The 22,281-nt window shown below is 38.3% G+C and overlaps 1 long non-coding RNA gene across 1 annotated transcript in view; it reads right to left on the bottom strand.

Annotated features, from left to right (window-relative positions):
- The window catches only part of LOC122801249, a 519,501-nt gene that overhangs the window by 149,063 nt on the left and 348,157 nt on the right, over window positions 1-22,281 (bottom strand). The window contains exons 2-3 of the long non-coding RNA XR_006364679.1: window positions 14,407-14,587; window positions 11,808-11,974 (exon numbers count right to left, since the gene is read on the bottom strand). This is a non-coding gene — a long non-coding RNA (uncharacterized LOC122801249). The remainder of the gene's footprint in view (window positions 1-11,807; window positions 11,975-14,406; window positions 14,588-22,281) is intronic.

Here is a 22,281-nt window from a genome sequence, read left to right as displayed (position 1 = left end):
GGGTGTGCAACATTCTCCCATATTAGTGAGGACTAGATCCAGTGTGCTAGTGTTTCTCTTTGGCATATTGACACTCAGGATTGGGGAGTTTTTGTTTACAAAGTCCAGAAATATCTTTTCCTGCATATATGGTGTTGTATATGATTCCCAGTTAATAATGAGGTAATTAAAGTCGTCCAGTAGACTTAAAATTAAATACAAGTCAAGGGATTCTTTGGTCATAGAAAGGGACCTATATCTTCCAAGGAAGTAGTATGGGATTTTACCTGTGGTGATTTGAACATTAAGAAGCTCAAGTGCATCACCCTGTTTGACCAGCCTTTAGGTATATTTATTTCTGAAGTAAATCAAGACACCTTCATTTTTAGTCCCCCGCCTGTGTAGTAGCTGGTCTCAATGTGAGGAAGGTATTATAGCCTTGAACTACCAGACTTCTCTCCACTGCTTTAAACCATGTTTCAGTGACTGCACAGACATCACCATTCTCTAGAGTGAGAAGAGTTGTAGGGAGTGGAATGGGATTCGGACCTATTTTGTTTCAATAACTAACATAATAAAAACTTAGGGCTCACTTAGCAAGCAAACACATATTACAATCTAGTTAATCTGGGACAGCATTCTACTAATAGAGAAGCATTCCTGAAGAAGAACATGAAAGTGCCATGATAAATTGGTGTTTGAATAATTAATACCAGTTGTTACTGTCCATTTTGTTAACTCGAGTTTTGAAAGTATGGTCGTTAAACATTTGAAATTTACTTTAGGACTTGTAAGGGGATCCCAAGGCTTGCCAACAACACATCACCCCTGGATAAATAAAAGCCAAGCCCATTCACACACCCACACCAACAGATTGGTTGGCAGCCGAGACACAACCCATTCTAAATAATGCACATGTAAAACAGCATTTAGCAATGAGCCACGCTAAAATCACTTCTTCCACATAACTAATGAAACTGAGATTTAATAAAACTTTTGAAAAAAGACCAGCATCTTTGTGCTTTTCTGATACTACCTATATAAAAACCTTCAATAAACCATCATCTGTGTGCTTTTCTGAGACTGCCTAGGTAAAAACCTTTTCAGTAAATGAACATTTTGGAATCTGAATTTAATAAATCATTTATTCCCACAGGTACCATTTATGGGAAGACCATAGCTATAAAATTGGGCACTATAGTCCCTTTTTAATCTTTTCCATTGGAGCTGCTCTATCCTCTGGCTATACAGGGCTGGATAGCACAGGTGCCCAACCACCTACCTAACAAGAGGAACTTAAAGAAGAACTAGACCTCCTAGACCAGTCCTCCACTGGAAGATTAGTGAGATTTGCTGGATTAAAAAAAAAATTCCCCCAACTCCTGAGGGGCCATTCTCACATACTGGGACACTCATTTTCTCTCTTTCACTTATGAAGTTCTGGAAAGTAAGTTAATCAAATAATTAGCCATAAATTTATTTATTTATTTTATTTTATTTATTTATAGGATAAATCTATCAGTAACCATAATTCTGGGATCATTAACAGCACCTAAGGCCTAGTCTCCATCATGGCTTTTTCAACATGTTCTCTGGTGTATGTTTGATAACATTTGAATCAATAAATCAGATTGCAATAGAAATTACTGCTATGCATAGTGTAGTGCTTCAGAAAATAATGGCACCTGATTTGGGTCTATATTATCTTGTCCTGGGAAAAAAGTCACTGATTTGTCCACTCAGTGATAACAGAGTTTGCTGTTTACTTGTCAATGAAGATGTGTTCATTGAACACGTCTTTTGACAAGATAAGCTTGACCCCTTGATTTTTACCCTTGCTGCTAAGGGGGTACATGTGTACTCATTGAGAGAGAGTGCTGCTCATTTATACCAGACAATGAACATTATATTGTTATGCTAAAAATGTAAAAAAATGTAAAACAATCTGGTTGGGAATATAGATGCGTCCTTGGATTAGTGCTTTGAATGCAATCTGTTCTAAATGCTGATGATAAATCCAGGAAACCTCTATCTTCCCAATCAGATTTTAATGTCCTTTATCTCCCTCTTCTGGTGAATGTTGTGAATTGTTCTACTAGGTAGTCTCTGTATATTGAACAGCTGGAATAACATAACCAATATAACAACAGCCCCACCACTCTAACAGGGCTAAACATGATCCTCAGAAATATAATGAAACTCATACAACATGGCCATGCCCTGCCCTCCAGGCCCATCATACATTCACCCAGTAATATTTAATTCACTCCATCCAACAGTGAATGTTACATTTTTAGCATAACAATATGTCCACTTAAAGTTACTGATAATTGAAGTGGAATAAGTCTAGAAAATGTGGTGATATTATAACAAAAATTATTTCTGACATGTTTATATTTTGTTGACAAAACTGTTGCAAACACTGCTCATAACTCTGTCTGTGTTGGAGGTACTGGAAACAAAGGAATACCCCATCATATGCCACTGGTATATGTTCATACAACCAACATATGTACCTCTCTGGACTACATGAAAAGAGACATAGAGGAGCTCTCTGAGCATGTAGCCCAGGCTGGTATGACCCTGACCTTGAGTAGCATCTTACCCTCACCAAGAATGATGCTACAATATGAAGACAAGATGATCAATTTCAACAATTGGCTTAAGTATTGGTGTCATTCAAAGGGGATCCAATGCCTGTCAGCCTGGGATGACATGCTCGACAAGCCATGATGCTTCACTAGGGACGGCTTGCACCTGTCACCCCTGGGCTTTTGGATATTGGCAAAGGCTCTTGCTACCCCCATAGTGCCTTTTTTAGGCAAGGCTCAAAAGACAAACCCACCTCCATAGGTATCACAAGGGATAAGAAACTAAGAGTAATGCTACTCAACACCAGAAGTCTAAACCTCAAGATGCACTTTTCGAAACTCTTCTTAGCATGGAGAACATCGATATCTGTGCAGTAACAGAAACCTGGTTCAAGACTCCCGAGAGCACCCCAGCACTACCAGGTTATACCTCATACCATGCTTTTCGGCCCCAAAACTTGGACCAAACCACAAAAGGAGGGGGAGTATCAATATTCACAAAGATACCCACACCTCCAGGTTGGTGGCACAGCACGAAGCATCAGAGACTATCCATGTGCAACTAACAGTGGGTAAAACTGCCTTCCAGTTTATAGCCTGCTACAGACCACCCTCCCAAACTCAGGAACCCCACTCGGCCTTCCTGAGAACACTGGAAAATATGAAGGTCTCTCCAAACACCATTATATTGGGCAACTTCAACTACCAAAACATAGACTGGGAGCATTACTCTAGCTCCAACACCCTAGCCCAAAGGTTCCTAGAATTTATAAACTCAAATGCTATGGAACAACTTGTTACCACTCCCACAAGAGGGGAAAACATACTGGACCTGATCATCACCAACATGGGGACTCTATGCTCCAGACCAAAAGTGTATCCCTCACTGGTAAGATCAGACCATAAACTAATCTCACTGGATATTTACATCCTGACCCCACCCCCTGCCCAGAAAACCACAGTGAAAAACTTTTCTAAAGCAAATTTCACACTCCTCAAAACTGGGGTGGAATCCTTCAAAGCCCCCGGGCCTGTGAAAAATACGGCCCAGACCGCAGAATCCTTTATAAATGCAGTCTATGAACACCTTCAGGAATGCATGGATCATGCAATCCCAAATAAAACCAAGACCCAATCCTCCAAAGACAGACGTCCTGTCTGGTGGACCCCAACCATAAACAAACTATACAATAGAAGGAGGAAGCTACTACATGATAGAGCAAAATCCCAAAAAGGAAAGGCAACTCTGATCAGTATTAGCAAAAAACTACAGGCACTCATAAAATCGTCTAAGGCCAGCTTCAAGAGAAAAATTGCACAGGACACTAAGGATAATCACAAGGCTTTCTTTAGTTATGTTAGGAACCTGGGTGGGAATTCCCAGATATGCTCAGAATTAGTCCAAAATGACAGAAAATACACCGAACCCACAGACATTGCCAACATCCTAGCTGACAGGTTCAGCGCAAACTTCTCCCCCCCCCGCCCCACCAAAAGGGTGCATATCTATCCCAGCAGAGTGCTGCCCCCCTGACATCTCAGATGCTCAGGTAAGAGCCGCCCTCTCCAAAGCAAATAACACAGCATCAATGGGACAAGACAGTGTCCCGGGCTGCGTCCTATATGAACTCCAAGAAGAGCTAAACCCAAACATAAAACTACTGTTCAATCTCAGCCTTACTACTGGATATGTACCCAAAGAGTGGCATACAGCAACAGTGGTCCCTCTCCACAAAGGTGGTGCCTCAACGGATCCTGGAAACTATCACCCCATAAGCCTGACTAGTTTGGTCTGCAAAGCTATGGAAAGGATCATCATGGACCTCATAAATAAAGATATTGGGGACCTACAGACCCTGGATCGTACCCAGTCTGGCTTTGTTAAGGGCAGATCCTGCCTCTTAAACCTGGTCAATTTCTTTGAAACAGTCACCAAGGCCATTGAAGAGGGGAAGGTGGTCCACACAGCCTACCTGGACCTCACAAAAGCCTTCGATACAATACCCCACTCGGGCATTATAGATAAGCTCACCAGCTTAAATATAAACCCCTATGTCACTAGATGGGTTGCAAACTGGCTCAAGGACAGAACCCACATGGTTAGAATTGCTGGAGCCATGTCAGACTCCAAACCAGTTACAAGTGGCATCCCACAAGGCTCAGTCCTGGGACCTCTCTTGTTCGGTATATATTTCTCGAAGGTATAGGCAAACACGGAAGGACTATGGCTGACCAAGTTCGGAGATGACTGCAAACTGGGCGCCATAATCGACTCTCCAGCTGACACAAGCATCCTCCAAAAGGGCCTCATAGAAACAGACAACTGGTGCCAGAGCCATGGCCTCAAGCTAAATGCCAAAAAGTGTATAGTCATCCCCTTTGGCAAAAACAAAGTGCCCACAAATTACCACATAGGTGGTAATCCATTAAGTACAGAAGAAGTAATTAGGGACCTGGGGACCCAAGTTGATAGCAATCTCTCATTTGACAACCACATGGCCAAAGTGGTTAGAAAACATTTTATATAGCCCACCTAATCACAAAGGGATTCACATCTAGATCAGGGGAGGTCATCGTGCCTCTTTACTCATCCCTCATCAAGCTCATAATTGAGTACAATGCCCCTTTTGGGATGTACCTTACCAGACACCTGCAGCAACTGGAAAGACCCCAAAAGTACCTTACCAAGAGGATCAAAGGGCTCAAACAGATGCCATATGCTGCTCGGTTAAAGAAACTCCAGCTCTACTCAGTGGCATACCACCTGTTCAGAGGCGATCTGTGCCTGACGTATAAAGCCATGTCCAACCCGGAATTAATGGACATGCTGCACCTCAGAAAATCCAAATCCCATCGAGCTACGTGCTCGAGAGACTTGAACCTCAGCACTGAAATAAATAAGACATGCTGGAGGGACAGATTCATAACCCAGAGGCTCCCTTCACTCTGGAATAAAATCCCAGTCCAGGTTAGGCAGAGTCCCTCATTGACTATCTTCAAGAGGAATCTTGATGAGTGGATGGGAGATTGTAGGTTTACCCCGGGTATCACTTCTGTGTCACTGTTAGACAGAGGCACAGTATACTAACCTCGAAAAAGGGCATAGCAAAATTAATTTAAAATGGGTGGTGAAAGCCAAACACACTCTGGCTAGGCTTATAAATGCACTAGGGCAGATAGCCTAGTATGAACCTATGAACCTATGAACAGTTACTAACATTCATGATGTTAGCATAAGATAGTTCCAGTGATGAGTCCAAATGAATTTTAAGCAGGCAGGACTGAAGATGATTTAAGGAACTGCAAGCAGGGATGATTCACATTTGTCTTATAGTTCACATATTGTTGGTTCCAAAAAAAATTCCATACTGGATCTTGAGTTGATGGAAGTTCTATGAGCAGTGTTTGGTCACTTGATTAGTTCTCTGATCTTTTAACTGGTTTCTGCTCATCATCCAGTGAAGGCACAATTACTGGGTCACTAGACCTCCGTTCCAATCACATTGATAGCCTTAGTTTTCCTTCTGGTGCTGGGCAAAATGGATTTATCATCCAGAATGAGTGAAATCATATTGTTTATGTTTTGTTGATATTCAACACTAGGAAGGGACTGAAACATGAACCCAAGTAGTTGATCTTTCACATGGAATGGCTGTGGCTGTCGTAAGAAGAATCAGAACAGGTTCCTTTCATCTAGGCTGGAGGGCGTTGTGCCTGGAAATGGAACAAACGTTCCCCCCATCAGCTTTTATAATATCATATCAGAAGGTGGGCTTGGGTTGCTGATGAGCTACAATGGCTTGCAGATGAATACGTTGCAAAATAGAAAGAAGACACTTGCAATAAAGAAAAATAGATTCATCAACATCTTGTAACTCCAGATTACTGAGCAATGATGTAGCTGCCATGCTAATTGTTTGCCCTATAAAGATTTATTTAGCATTTGTTAACCGGGAAAGTCCAACTTGGAACGAAGCCAATTTTCATCAGAGGCCTGGGGAGAAATGCTCCAGGCACATGTCTTTGTAACATGTGAGGAAACCCACACGAACACACGGAGAACATGCAGACTCAACACAGAAGGTACTCCAGCTGAGAATCGAGCCAGAAAACCTCTTGCTGGGAAGCAACAATGCTACCGCTGCACCACTGCACTGTCAAGGGGAAAGTACTTTTTAAGAGTACTAATGACACTACAAATACTGAACAGTACTGGAGGCAAAGCCTCCCGCCACATAAAGCAAGTCTCCCCACACAACTTTTCAGCTCTAGTTTTTAAAGTATGATTCATCTTCTAAATAACTTCTGAAGTCTTAGGTCTGTGTGGGCAAAGATATTGTACGTTTACTTTTATGACCTTACACACCCGATGTATTATCTGACATGTGAAATGAGTTCCTCCATCTGACTGAATACTGCAAGGTACTCCAAACCTGGGTATGATTCCATGCAACAGTTTTTTGGTGACCATAGTTGCATCATTCCTAGCACATGGAAAAACTTCAACCCATCCTGAAAAACATCCACAATTACTAAAACATACTTAAATTTCTGATGCTATGGGAGTTTAATAAAATCCCGCTATAGACAACAAATGTGTCCCCATAGCTTTTTAAAGACTGTGTGGGAATAGTAAAATTCTTTGACACATTATATTAAACACAAAGTGTGCAAATATTTACAAAATGCTGAATGATTTTGGAAATGTAAGGGGCATACCAATCAGTCAAAATTTGTCGTATTAATGCATTTTTCCTCAAACAGAAGGGCAAATGACTGACCTATACTAATTGGACTAAAAAAAAATGTGGGGCTACTAGCATTCCATCTAGATGACACCACAATGAGTCTGAGAAACAGGTACAGCTATCACATATCCACATTACTCTTTCAAAGTCATCAGCTTGATTTTGAAAAGACAACATTTCCTACAAAGAAGCAAGTATATCAGTCACTATAATTGCTGCAAAAATGAAGCCTGAACAGAATAAGATAATGCAGCTTGTCTGGCTACCATTTCAGCTAATGCATTCATCTTTTAAATAGAAGAATCATCAGTCTTATGGATGGCACATTTGACTGCAGCTATTTCCCTAAGTAATAAAAGTGCATTTAAAAGTCCATGAACAAAGACAGAATTTTTAATAAGAGTTCCTGCTGATCATGTATCCTCTATCCCTACAAAGTGTGCCAAAATCATGACCTACTCCATATGCATAATCTGAGACTGTAAAAATAGTACTTGCTTTGTTCTTCCCTAATTTACATGCATTAGTAATGGCTATGAGTTCAGCTATCTCTGCAGAAATATTTCTGTTCAATTATCTAGTCATTAGTGGTTGATTTGCAGTGGAAATAGAAAATGTTGCCATTAATAAACCATTTTCTCTTTGGATGCAATATCCATCCATGTTCAAAAGCAACTCAGAATTTGGCAATGAGACATCTTTTAAATCTGATCTAGCAGGAAACACGTGGTTAAGAATGAACACATAATTGTGGAGCTCTCCTTTGTTCACTGAAGGATTCATGAAGCAGGATTAAGAGGGGGCATCTAACAGGGTTATTAAAGAAAAAAGTTCATATTTAGACAATATAGAGGCTGGCAAATACTGTGTTTTATTTCTTAATAACAGCACCTGTATGGAATGCAGAACTGCCATGAAAGTCTTGTGCCCAAAAGTCAGTGCAGCCTCCATTTCCACAATGCACACTGTCACAGCCACCTAATGCAATGGGGGAGGGCTTCAGCTACAGAATCGGCATATGCACTGAAATAAGCAACATGTCTAAAACCATCATTTCTATGTTATTTTATTCATTCCACTTCTTTGAATAATCGGATAGCCCAAGAGAAGGAGGGTTTGAAAAAACGTTTTTAATTTAATAAAAACTTGTTCATGATGCTCTTTCCAAGGCAAGAGCTCAAGAGCATCATTTCCATTAATTTTATCAGAGATTTTACTGTTTTTACATAGTTCAAGATCCAGTGACAGCAGTAACGTCAATCTAAGAAATACTTGTAACTGTTTCAAAGTGGTAGGGTGTGGTGCAACTTGGTTAGCAGTAATGCGTGGAGGAAAAATTTGTCAAGATCCTTCTGAAATAAGATGTCTTAAATACCAAACTTGTAGTTTCTACAGCTGCAATTTTGTCTTGTTTACTTTGAACCCCAATTCTGTTAATTTGGTCAAAAGAAAAATAGTGTCCTATCGGCAGCTAGAATAGGAATCAGAAGTTAAAAGCAAATCATTCACATACTGTATTAGTATGGACCCACAGGGAAATTGAATTGTATTTATTTGTTTCTTCATTTCATCTGGAAAAAAGGGTGGGTGATTCTACATATCCTTCAGGTAACCTTGTCCATGTATATTGGTGTCCTCTGTAAATAAAAGCAAATAAATACTGGCTGTCTGGGTGAATAAGGATAGAAAGAAAACAAAGGAAATACCAGTCACAGAGATGGTGGCAGCTGCTCGAAGAATAGAACTTAGTAAAGTAGCTGGGTCTGGCATTATGGGAAAACCTTGCACAACTTGTAAAATAGGCGTATTGCATATACTTCTATTAGGTACTCTTATTCCTTCCTGAAGCAGGGCAGAAATAACAGGTTCAATTCCTTTCTTTGCTTTTGCTTTTGCTGGTAATAGATACTGGGGTACTATCAGTAGGGATTCATAATGCTTTAACGTAACCATAACTGGTTCTGCATCTTTTATAAGTCCTACCTCATTGTCATGAGTAGTCCACAACTGTGGAGATACAGGTCCAAGTCCCACTAGATCAGCTATACTGCAGATCTATTCCGATCCAAGCACAACTATAGGCTGGATATAGACCCAGTGGAGAGGGCTCATTTGGGATTAAAAAAGACTCCATCTGGAATGCAAGACACATTACACTTTAACTGACACAATAAAACTCTACCTAACAATTTCTGTGGGTTAGAACTTTCCACAATAAAAGCATGCTGATCTTGTAATGGACCTATTTGAATTGGGATAGATTTTTCTCTGGCAGTCCAATGCACTCCCAGACACCCCTACACCTCAGAGTAGATTCTGTAGAAAGCAGAAGACTTTCCATATCCAACAAAATAATCATAGATTGGGTTGATCCTGTGTCTATGAAGGAAGGAAGAGTACAATTATGCACTTTAATATTAACAAAAGGACCTTCCTGGTCTACTTCTAAAAAGTGAAATGGCTATGTCTCCTGTAAATGACTGTTCTATTTATCCTGCTGCCTCATTGGTGGCTGCCAAGCAGTACCCTAGGTTGAAAGTTGTCTCCCCACATCTTGTGGGGTTTAAATATTAGGCTGGTTCATAGGTGGGAATGACAGGTTTACAGTCTGGAGAAAGCGGCATTCATTATGCCAGTGTCCACTTTGGCCACAGTTTAAACAAGGATTAATATGTGGTCCACACTACTAAGTTTGAGCGTAAACAAGAGGATAAAAAATTGCAAAAATTGTACTTGGACTTGTTGGTAATATCTAAACTTTCCCCTACCTCCCCTTTTCCTCTTGTTATGACACCTTCCCCTCAAATTTGTGTCAAACTGTTGAAGTTGAACATCATCTAATTTCTTTTGTTGCTCTTTTTCTTGCCTAACTATATTTTCTGCTACATGTTGTGCCTAATTAACAATTTCATGAATACCTAAACTTGGCCAATTAAAAACAAACCTTTTTTTATTCAATCTCATATAGATGGTAATTGTCATTCCACAAATGCTGCCAATAGCCCACTGGCTGCTACATCTTCTGTGGACTATGGGTGACCTGGAAAGGGTTCAAATGCCTTAGTTATTGCCTTCAATAAATTCTCCCTGGCTGCTGAAAATCCTGCATCTGTATATTTTGCAATAGCATTACCAATAGACAATTTTTCCGTTATCATTTTGAACATATCTGGTGGGGCAAAAGCCCTCAAAACTGCCCACAAATCTTCAATAGCAGAATTTTGCAATTGTACATGTCCTTCTAAAATCTTTGTATATTTGGCTGAATGAGTGTGAATTAGAGGAAGAGAGTCTACAATAATTTGAAAGTCTTTCATGGTCCACAAGTGAAGCACCCTTATGGTGGGCTCAGTACCACTGTCCCATGCTTCTGCAGGGTTAGGTACTTCCATAAAAGGGTGAATTTGAGTATTAGGTGGAGGACGTGTTAGCAGAGGTATCCTCATCAGAGGATAAGTCATAAATAGATTCAGCCTCTGAACTCTGCATAGGAGGTGGGTTCCATCTACATTCTTCTCCTCTGTCAATAACTATCAGAAATTGCAATATTATCCGTTTACATTTCTTTAAAGAATTTATTTTGGTACAAGAAGCATTTTTGCCACACCTTTTTAACTTGTCCAGGTGTTTCTCATGGAGACCTGCTTCTGTGTCTGATTCAATTTTTTCCTTTGTTTGCTATTCTAATTAGCATTTGCTCACATCCTGAAGCATTGGCTAGTTTTCATTGCTCTTGTCACTTCAATCTAGCATTAAAAACATAACTTTCGGGATGGGTTAGTGCACTAAAGTTACTTGGGAGCTAGAAGTAACACAGAAGTAGTAGAAAGGCTCTCTTTGAGTTGTCCACCTACTGTCTGCACTCTTAGAGAAGAAAGGCCTTCTGCCGTATAAAAGTCAGATGCAGGGTAATCTGCATAAGATAGAGGGGTGTGGGGGGAACTGAGAGCCAGTCATCGTCAGAAGATTTAAGCTGAGTTATCTTTAAATTTTCTAACTGTTTTACAGGATAAAGTCCTTATGTAACACATGAATTCTCTATAGTGCATTGCTATAATGTATTAACTGTTCTGTTTGCTGTATGCAGCTCAGTTTTTAATTTCGAAGAATTATGTTTTAAACTATTTTTTCAGATTCTTCTTGCCAGTCATTAAAAACTGACCAAAAGACACAAGTACAGTATTTCCTTTTTTTAAGTTTCCTTTTAAGATTTTCTAAAACGGCCTTACCAAAAGCTAATTTTTGGCATTTTTGGTGAGCTTAGACCCTTTCCCAAATTAATTACAGCTGTCTCTTCCATATTTATGAGCAATACATTTGGCTGGAGTCCCACACTCCAGGCATTTCAATACTCCCACATTCACACCCACTGTAAAATCAGTAAAATGGAAAAATACCCTCTCTAATATGATAAAACCCTCACTCGTACAATGAAGCCCACACTCATGCAATAAATCATGTTAAAAATCAATTAAACAAAAAGACTTACCTACAGAGGTTTCAATCTCTGTTGGAGGTGAAAAAAAAGAACAGCTGAAAACCTCCACAATAGAACGACACCAGACAGAGAACTGTCAGTGATGGGTCCAAAAGGTGATTTCATCAGTAGTAATCCCAGATGGCTTGAAAGCAAGTCTTACAGCACCAACTGCTGGGCTACAAAATAAATGAATTTAACACAGTTCAGAAGAGTAAAAGTATTTCTTTATTTTAAAAGAGCACATATATGTGGGAAGCCAAGCAACTAAGGTTTTGTCTCCCTGAACAAAGAAACTGCAGTCATCTTTATACTGTAAAAGCTCTGAGCAAACATTTTGTTATGCATCATGCTATGGCCACTGACCAACTAAAACATCTTTGTTTTGTATTGCTTACTGAGAATCTGCAGACCCCTTATCTAACCTTTCCTTTATTAGGAGGCATAAGTTTCTTTTCTCGACATTGGCACTAGGAAATGCCAAGACAGTGCAAAAAAAGCAAGACATGTCTATGCTGTTAAGATCCATTTTAAAACAAGATGGATTCCACTTTAAATGGAAAAGTGTTGTACAAAACATTTTAAACACTTCTCCTTTTTTGTTACCCTCTACGTTTGTAATAGCAACATGCTTATTATAAGGAAACATACAGTAATATGTCTTCTATAAAAAAAATCCTATTCCAGCTTCAGCTAATGATTTCATATTGGTCTCCATCTTTTTTATACTATATAAGCTGTTTGAATAAACAATCTACTCATATCTAGACAATTATATATAATATATCATGTCATCAACATTACTTTTGTTCAAACAGAAGAATTCTGACTGTCTTATATATCCCACTGATGATACTCTCCAAAATATGGACAAAGGAAGCCACACAATGGCAATATTATGTCCCACCTGAGAGCTTTGACCTAAGAGGCTGCATTTTCCTTCTCAGTTCATCCTCCTCAATTTGAATTAGTGTTAAAGCCCTCAGTTTGTTCGGTTATTACAAAGCCCAAATAAACTATTTAATTAAAATAGATTCCCAAACCTCTCAAAAAGTCATTACTTTAAAGGAGTGCCCAAGGAGCCATTGTATATTCACTGCTTATCTCTATCTTTATCAACAAGCTCCCCCTGACCTTCCACATCTACCTAAATTTCTTTATGCTTGTGATAAATAAAATAAAATAAAAAAACACTTGGGAAATGATTTATGTCCTCTCTCAACTGGCAAAAAAATCTGAACCTATTGTTAAATACATACACACAAAAGAAAGATCATAATGTTATTGGCACAATAAAGGCATTCCATAGTACCATTCCTGTCTCTCTCTCAACAAGGAACCTATAGACATCACAAACTACTTCTGTGACCTGGGAGTCTGGATTGGCTCTCAGTTAAATTATATGAATGCAGTACTTCATAGTCAAAGCACTTCCTTGATGCTAAACTGAACTCCCTAGGTGTTCTTTTCCATGTGCACTGGAAATGATTCCTTTTAATCTGGAATTTCTCATTTTTTAGTATGTTTATCACTGTGGAGTTTGTATGTATATATTCAGTTGTGGGTTGCTTGCCCACTATGTGAATGGTACATGGGAGCTTTCTCCCCTACAACAATAGTTACTTTAACATTTTTCATTAGGTTAAGTTCCTAACAAGTTGAATTTAGTGAGTTGAGATCTTGTTGAGTTGAACATCAAAGACGTATACCTGAAGAATATGTGTTGCTGTCCTGTAACTGCAAAACTTTGCATTGTATGTCAGAAATGTTAAGACTCAAATATGCAATTCTCAGAATTCAGCAATGCTGAAAATCTTTGTGATGCAATATTGCGGGACACCTAGAAAATGTACGTGGACCTCCCAGAACAAAAATAAAGACACTAGTATTTATAATAGAAAGTTCATTGTGTAGTTGAATTTAATGTCATCAGATAATAAAAGTAACTATGAATGATTCATTCATAATGAAACATATACTACTAACAATATATTTTCAAACCATTTTTCATGTCCTGTGACCATGAAGAGAAACAAGTGTAATTTTTTGATCGAAGCAAACAATGAGTAGAGGAACTTCTCACCTTGTAAAAACAGGATGTAACTAATTTCCTTAGCAGGAGCACTTTGCTCTATCGATGCATCGTTTTCTGCATTTACTTTGCATTTGTTTAGAACTTTATAGTAATTTTTTTTTTTTTTTAGTATTAATATTTGAATTCTATTTCCCTCTTTTAGTTTGTAATCACTGGACTGAACTGAAAAAGTCCCATTTGGATGCTACCCGTTTCTCAATATAATTGATTTGTAATAACTAGGCTGACCTGAAAAATGTCTGTTTGAATGAAGGCTGTGACCCTGCAACCAACCAAACAGTGAAACAACAGGCAAATAAATAAATTACATATATACATACATATATATATATATATATATATATATATATATATATATGAATGTATAGTGAATTCACCTCTAAAGCATATCAGCAGACTGTAGAATAGTGTCTGCATTTGAGCTTCCATTTCCTGGTCTTTTTCAATATCCTTCATGTGGTTATCATACTAGTAGATGAATTCTGACTGGTTGAGCATCAACTGCCCAGTACTTACTTCCTAAATGTCTGGCTTGACTCCATACAAAATCATTGTTGGTGAAATGTGCTTGCAGACATGTCCTATTTGCTGATTTCTCCCTTCTTCAAGTTGGAGCAACTATCCAGCTGGTATATATAAGTTTGGAGTGCATGTGAGGACTTGCTCCCAATCAGGTTGTGCATGGGGGCTTGCTCCCCTGAAATAAAATAAAATAAAATCAGTGTTTTTAGCATTTTTTCAGGCAGTTGAGTTTGGTGACTGATCACCTAGGGTTTGATCTTTGACCATCATAGTGGAAACCCATCATACATGTATGTGTTTTAGCAGTGGCAGAACTGTTAAAACTTATTATAACAAATAAGTAAGAATATGCTTTCAATGCAGTACAGTTTGTATGAAATGGAACTAATGCTGTCCTATTACTTATCTAAACAGTGGAACTCTCTCCCCACACATCTACTCAACCTACATAACCATGCAAATTTCAAATCTCAGTTACTCTCTCATCTTTCTTCCAAATGGGAATGCCCTTGCCTCCTTCATTCCACCTTGCACTGACTCATCCAACTACTCTACTATTACTTCATCCCACCCAAAACAATCCCTCCCCTACTAAAAACTAATTGTCTCTTTAATATCTATTGTGCTGTACTCTCCAGTCTCAAATATACTATTACCCTTTCCATGCAGAATATTTCCTAACCTACTAATGGCTAGTAGCTATATGTTTTGAAATGTTAAACCTACAATTGAGTTTATAACAAAAATATTCAATTTATGTTGTCGTTGTTTGTCTTTCGGCTTTTTCCCGGTAAGGAGTCACCACAGTGGAACTCCGGTCCGCTAATGATTGCCAGTAGAATTTTACAAAACGCTGAGGTGCCAGCTCGACACCAACCTTCAACAAAGGCACTCCCATTTATGCACGCAGGTCTTTCGAACGCTACCCAACCATGGGGAGGACATGCAGACTCCACACAGAAGGCACTCCCAAGCCATGCCGTGAATCGAACGGGAGAACCTCTTGCTTTGAGGTAAAAACGCTACCGCCGTACCTGTTGAAATTTCTGTATTGAATTATGTATTTTCATTTTTGTAACATTGTGACAAGCTGATTGCAAATATCATGGAGCTTATCTGTAAATGTTTAATTAGCTGTATGAACTATGTCCTTTTGTAACATGTGAAATGTAACTTGCAATTATTGTGGAGCTTTTCTCCCCGGGCTCCACTGAAAACAGGCTCTTCTTGGCCCAGTGGACTTCCCGGTCATCAAACTTAAATAAAATAATAAAATAAATAAATAATGCCATGGTTATTACTTTTGATTCAATGCCATGGTTATTACTTTTGATTCAATAAGTTACAAATGTTCTGTAGTCCTCTATTACATAGTGATGTATATGATACTCCAAAAGTTAAATGGTTGCACTAAAACATTCATTTGTAATAATTTATGATGAAGTATCTCTTAGGATTGTCATTGAAAAGGTCTACCTTTAATTATATGATAATGAAATTGCTTTTTTGTTGTTTCTTTTTTGCTTTTGTGAGCAAGACTGCTGTATGCCATTTCCACAGGGTTCTTTTCTATCTATGTGTCATAATGATACATGGAGGACTGTACAGTAGTACTTAATGGGTATGCTCATATTATGGAAGCTGGGAGGAAGAGTGGAACACTTTTATTTCACTTTTTAGTAAAAGGTTTTTCTCTTAGAATAAAAATGATAATGTAAAGACGTGTGTCCCCATCGTTGGGGTGCATCATTTGTTTCTATTAGTGAATTTGTGCAGCTACAGGTAACTGCTTTTTTTTTTTTTTTTACATTCAGTACTTCCAAACACTTATTTAGTCATGTGACTAGCTTTGCACATTAGAAGTTGAGGGTGTTTGCTTCAAGGAGTTAAATGTACAGGTATAATAGTAAAATTATCCCAAACTATTTTGATAAGCCTGGCTCATTTGTAAATTTGAACATTTCTGGTTCCCCGCCTGTGATGCAAAATGTCTTCATTCAGTGCATGAAACACTATTCTAAACAAGCTACTTAATGAAATGTTAATTTATAATCTCTGTGAAGCCTAATGGTATAACTGCTACATAGGTTCATAGGTAGGTACTAGGCTATCTGGCCGAAAGCATTTATAAGCTTAGCCAGAATGCGTTGACTTTCGCCGTCCCTTTACATTAGTTCCCTGTGCCTCTGTCCAGCACAGCCACTGAAGTGATCTCCGGGGTACACTTCCTGTTTCCCATCCACTCGTCAAGGTTTCTCTTGAAGAGTGTTAGTGAGGAGCTCTGCCTAATGTAGATTGGAATCTTGTTCCAAAGCATGGGAAGTCTCTGAAACAAGAATCTATCCCTCCAGCATGTCCTATTTATTGTTGTGGTGAGGTTTAGATCCCTGGAGCATGTGGCTTGAAGGGATATGGTTTTCTTTAGGTGGAGCATGTCCATCCATTCTGGGTTGGACATGGCCTTGCATATCAGGCAGAGATCACCTCTGAGTAGGTGGTATGCAATCGAGTACAGCTGGAGTTTCTTCAGTCGAGCTGCATAGGGCATCTGTTTGAGGCCAGTGATCCTCTTGACGAGATACTTCTGTGGTCTTTCCAGCTGCTGCAGGTGTCTTGTAAGGTGCATCCCAAATGGGGCATTGTCCTCTATGATGGGTCTGATGAGTGATGAGTAGAGGGGCACAATGACCTCTTTTAATCTGGATGCAAACCCTTTTGTGATTAGGTGGGCCACACAGAAGGATTTTCTAACCACTTTGGCAATGTGATTGTCAAAGGAGAGATTACTATCTACTTGGGTCCCCATATCCCTTATTACGTCTTCTGTATTTAGGGGACTACCACCTATGTGGTAGTTTGTGGGTACTTTGTTTTTTTCCAAAGGAGATGACTATGCACTTTTTGGCATTTAGCTTGAAGCCATGATTTTGACACCAGGTATCCGTCTCAGTGAGACCCTTTTGGAGGATGTCTGTGTCAGCCAGAGAGTCAATTATAGCCCCTAGTTTGCAGTCGTCTGTGAACTTGGTCAGCCATAGTCCTCCTGTGCTTGTCTGAGAAGTATATGCTGAACAGTAGGTTTCCTAGGACTGAGCCCTGGGGAATGCCACTTGTAACCGGTTTAGAGTCAAACCTAGCTCCTGCAACTCTCACCATGTGGGTTCTTTCTGTGAGCCAGTTGGCAACCCATCTTGAGACATAGAGTTTTATGTTCAGGCTGGTGAGCTTGTCTATAATACCATAATGGGGAATGGTGTCAAATAGATCATTTTGAATATTAGGCAGAATTTATGACTTTTTTCAACTACTTGTTTATTTATATTTCCCTTAACATTCACAGAATATGAATGCTAAGAATATGTCTGAACAAAACAAACACAGACCTAGTATTTTCCATAACATGAATAGTAGATGTTGACAACCATAACTTACCTATTCCTTCAATACAACTTCATGCAATGATATTTTCTTTCTGCAGTCTGTTGGTCAGAAATTATAAGCTTTATTTCTCCATATGCTGACTGAATATTTTAATTCTGCTTCTACACAGCAAATTTGGACCAATGCATTTAACTATTGTCTAATGTATGCTTTTGTTCATTACAAATAACTTTCATTATCAACATTTCTCAGCATTGTAGGATTTCCTGTACACATTTTGAAAATCTTTGAATTTCAATTCCTACATTATATAGCTGCTGATCCCAGCATAAAGCTCACAGTTTACAAACTTTTCTTCTAGCTTTATTTTTATAATGAATAAGTTGGTGTCTGCATATTATAAACTTGAGAGCTATGCAAAGGAAATTTTATTCTATGCTTGTGCCTTTCAACAGCAATTTTATCAACAATGCAGATAAAAGCTATTCTCAGTCCTCTCAGGCTAGAGTTTCTGAAAATGTCTTCATTTCTTATTTTTGGAAGGTCTTACTATCTGCCCAGCATCACCTCACATATGATGTTCTTCTAGCTTGAATCTGCAGTCAGCATGCAAGCTATGCTTCCCAAGGCACCTGTTGCAGCCCTTCACCTTGCTTCCTTCTTTTCTCTTCAGTACGCATCCTTTACTGTTATATTGCAGAGTACTATCACATGCCATAGCATTCTGACTTATTAGTAAATCTACTACACTTCTTATTTGCTGTTTCTGCTGCACGAGTAATTTTAATGCCTTTTCCAGTGTTAATTTATTTATTGCACATACACTCTTTTATCCCTTAATATTTGTTGAAATGTCTCTTCATAATTAAATTATTGGGCCATTATTTTTTTATCTCAACCACATAATGTACAATCACAGACTTAATAATTGTTCTTTTTCAAGACATGGACTTCTGTCTTCGAACTTGTTCACTATGTTAAAGGTTAAATGATTTTTTTAACAGGCCTGTGAGCTGCTTTAAGTTCTTTCTCTTGGGATCCTTAGGACTAAGTAGGTTTTTCAATAGTCTCTAGGTTTCATGTTCAACCACGCTAACCAAACTAGATCTTTATTTGTATTCACCTTTACTCAAACTGACAGCAAAAAAAAGTTCCAATGTTTCATAGTATTCCTTCCAAATCTTCATCCAGGACCTCAGTGTAGGTAAGGTTTTTATTACTTTGGAATGAATCATTGGTAATCCTGGTTCATATGTTACCCTTTTTTCACTTCCTTCAAGTTACTTGCAAATGTTATAATTTTTGTAATCACAAAAGCTTAATCTAATTCACCACAACAAAAATGATTTCATCTTAGTCACAACATTTAATACATTTATTGGTTCAACATCTTTGATAAGTAATCCAAATTCCATGCCAGACAGAAGCAGTAAGAAAAAAATGCACAAATCAGCTTTAATAGAAGAACAGGATTACTGTGGTTTGGGTAAAATCATCTGATGAACAACGCAGGAACTAAAGTTTTAGTCTGCACACATGGCACAATATAGCAGAATATATGAATGCACAGGATATTACAACCAGCTTAGTAGAATTACCTGAAGCAGTTACAAAAGATGCCTTTACTATGGAAAAAGTTGCAAGTCTTTAAATATTTCAAGAGCTTTGAAGTATGTCAGTTCAAATAGAAGGGAGTCCTCAACTCCCCACCCATTTGAAAGCAGTAGGTGCTTTGCCAGCTGCCTTCCATAATTGTCCCCCTACTTACCCCATGTAGAAAAGCATATTCGGTAATTCACATTCTTAGACGTGCTGTGTCAGGTGAATGGCCACTCCTAGTGACCATTTCTGATTATATTGCTCTCTACCAGTAGCTGGATCACTCCAAACCATGACTTGGTAGACACTGTATTTGTTTTGTTATATCAAAGGTTTTGGAGGTATTTAAGTACTGTCAGGAACTGTGTCTGTAGAAGTTAAAAGGGCAAAAGACTTAACAGCTGCATCTTCAGGTTAAAATTCTCTTGTGCCAGTGAGATAGGACACAGACTATGTATGTGTATGACTAAGGAACAACCTCTCGAGAACATCTTATGGAGTCCCAGCAAAGATCTAAACCTAGCATTAGAAGAGGAAACTGAATCCTTCTAGGACTATAAACCATCTCACTGCCCTATCTGCATTTCTTCTAGAGACAGTGATAAGTTGATCCAAACCAGTCACTTTTCTAGACTTGCTATGTGGAGAGCATTCTGGTATGAACCCACTGCAAACAGCTATTGAATATAGTTGGTTGTTCATTACTATGTCAGGTAAATACAATGCAAGCCCAGAATCAAGTCTTTACCCAAACTTACTCTACATTCTACAGTCTATTTAAATACTCTCTAACCATAGTCTTCACTAACTGAAAACCTGCAAGGTGTACAATCTGGTAAGGGAAGAAACATGTGCCCCTGTCAAAGCTCTGAGACTAAATGGTTCCTATACAGGTGCACCTCTATCCTGCTAATTCGTGCAGTACCTTGGTGGAGGTAAAGTTCTTCTAGCTTTGGAAAGAATCATTGGTAATACTGGTATAAGAAGAAAGTAGGATATCAGAGGAAAATAAGTATGAGCCATTCTCTTTTCTCTTCACTTTGGCTACAAGCTTAGAGAAGGAGGTATAATGTCAAACAGTCATCTGTCTAAATTGTGTCATGGACACACATCATTACTTCTGGCCTGAACATTGGGTGGATGCATCCTTTGTCAGCTAGCTGTTCATGTTCTTTAAAAAATGTACACTTGAAGTATCATGGTTGCTTTTTTAGACACTTGTGAAATGCATAATGATACAGTCAGTCATCTATACTGCTCCAACTGGTATACTACATGAACTTTCATGTTACTGTGTGGTTTTTATGTAGTTATCTTAGTAATGGGACCAAGATGATCAAAAGACAAACTACATTTTTTTTGGTACACAGAGAAATAATTAAAATTATTACAGGGTTCTGTACTTGGCACAATGTTTTTCACTCGTGTATATCTGCAGCTAACAGCATACTTTTATAATTTTTCTCTGACGCTTGCTTCATCCAAGCTTAGACTAAGAAACACATTCACTAGATTTTGATGGTCAGTGGTTTGAAAATTAAATTAAACTAAATTTCTCCAATATGAGATCAGTACTATCTGCAGGCTGAAAAAAGGGACACAATAGATAACTGTTCCTTAATTAATTCAGTCCAGCGTAGCAACAGGTTAATTAATCAACTTGTTCACTGAAGTCCTCTAAGTCAGGGAATCACTCAGATCCTGAGAAGTTTTCTCTAAAATCTGGTGGTGAAAACATACCTCACATGATTTGCAGTAAATCATAAACAGTCTCTATTAGATGACTGACTATGCAATGTATTAATATTAAATGTCTGTCTGGTAATGCTGATTTTATATTGAAGGTTTAAGAAGAAACGTATTTTATTTTCCAAAATGTGTTAATGCTGTTGTGGTCAAGCAAAGTATTATGTCTTTTTAAACATACAAGCTAGACCAAGGTATCAAAGGAAGAACTGTTCATCTGAGAGTTTTCCAAAGATATGACAACAGCTTACTATTGCTTTGTGATATTGCATTATCAATATGAATTATTCATTATAATATTTTCATGGTATTTCAAATCAACACTAGTCTACAAAATAATGCATGTTTATTTATTTTACATTTGTTTACCAGGATTGTCCAACTGAACCAAAAAAGGCCTGTTTTCAGCAGACACCTGGGAGGGGGGGAGCCTCAAGTTACATATAATAAGAAATGTAAGCAATAACATTTAAGAAAAACAGGTTGCATGGTAAACAGTGATATAATATCAACACATTTCATAAATAAATACTATAAACATAGAAATAAAAGACAAGGTAGCAAAGTAAAAACAGTAATGAAAATTTCATAGAAGAGAAAAAAGGAACAAGAGTGATACTGATAGAAATGAAAAAAATGGGAAAAAATAGAGTAAGCAAACACTAGTAGATATAATCAGTAAGGATGGCAAGTGATACAAGTTGCACGTTATAATTGCAGCTTTATGACTGAAACACATAAGAAATGATATATTAAAAAACCTTCTACTTATGGGTGAGGAGGACTGCCCCATCAAAAAATAAACAAATAGAAAACTAAGAATATAGAAATATTAAGCTGGATTTAGGATGCAGGGAGGGGTTAATTTAAGAATAAGAAATCATATAAAATGAATAGTATAGGGTAAGGAGTGCTAAAACAAAAATTACTGAGGGGTCAGCGAGGTGTTGAGCAGTAGCATAGCCAGTTATTGGTAAAGTAGGACTTGAGAAGGGTTTTGAATTTGGAGGGATTGGCTGTACAAAGAATGCACTTGGGAATCGAGTTCCAATTTTTGGAGATATGCTTTGAGAATAAGCCATCCCCATAGCTATTGTTGGTTTTAGGGACATCTAGAAGAAGTTTATCAGATGAGCGAGGGTT

The sequence above is a fragment of the Protopterus annectens genome, chromosome 1.part0 (assembly GCF_019279795.1).
Source record: "Protopterus annectens isolate FY-2018-M chromosome 1.part0, PAN1.0, whole genome shotgun sequence".
Taxonomy (NCBI): Eukaryota; Metazoa; Chordata; order Ceratodontiformes; family Protopteridae; genus Protopterus; species Protopterus annectens.
Note: the sequence above shows the minus strand (reverse complement) of the source record. Positions and strands in the feature narration are given on the sequence as shown.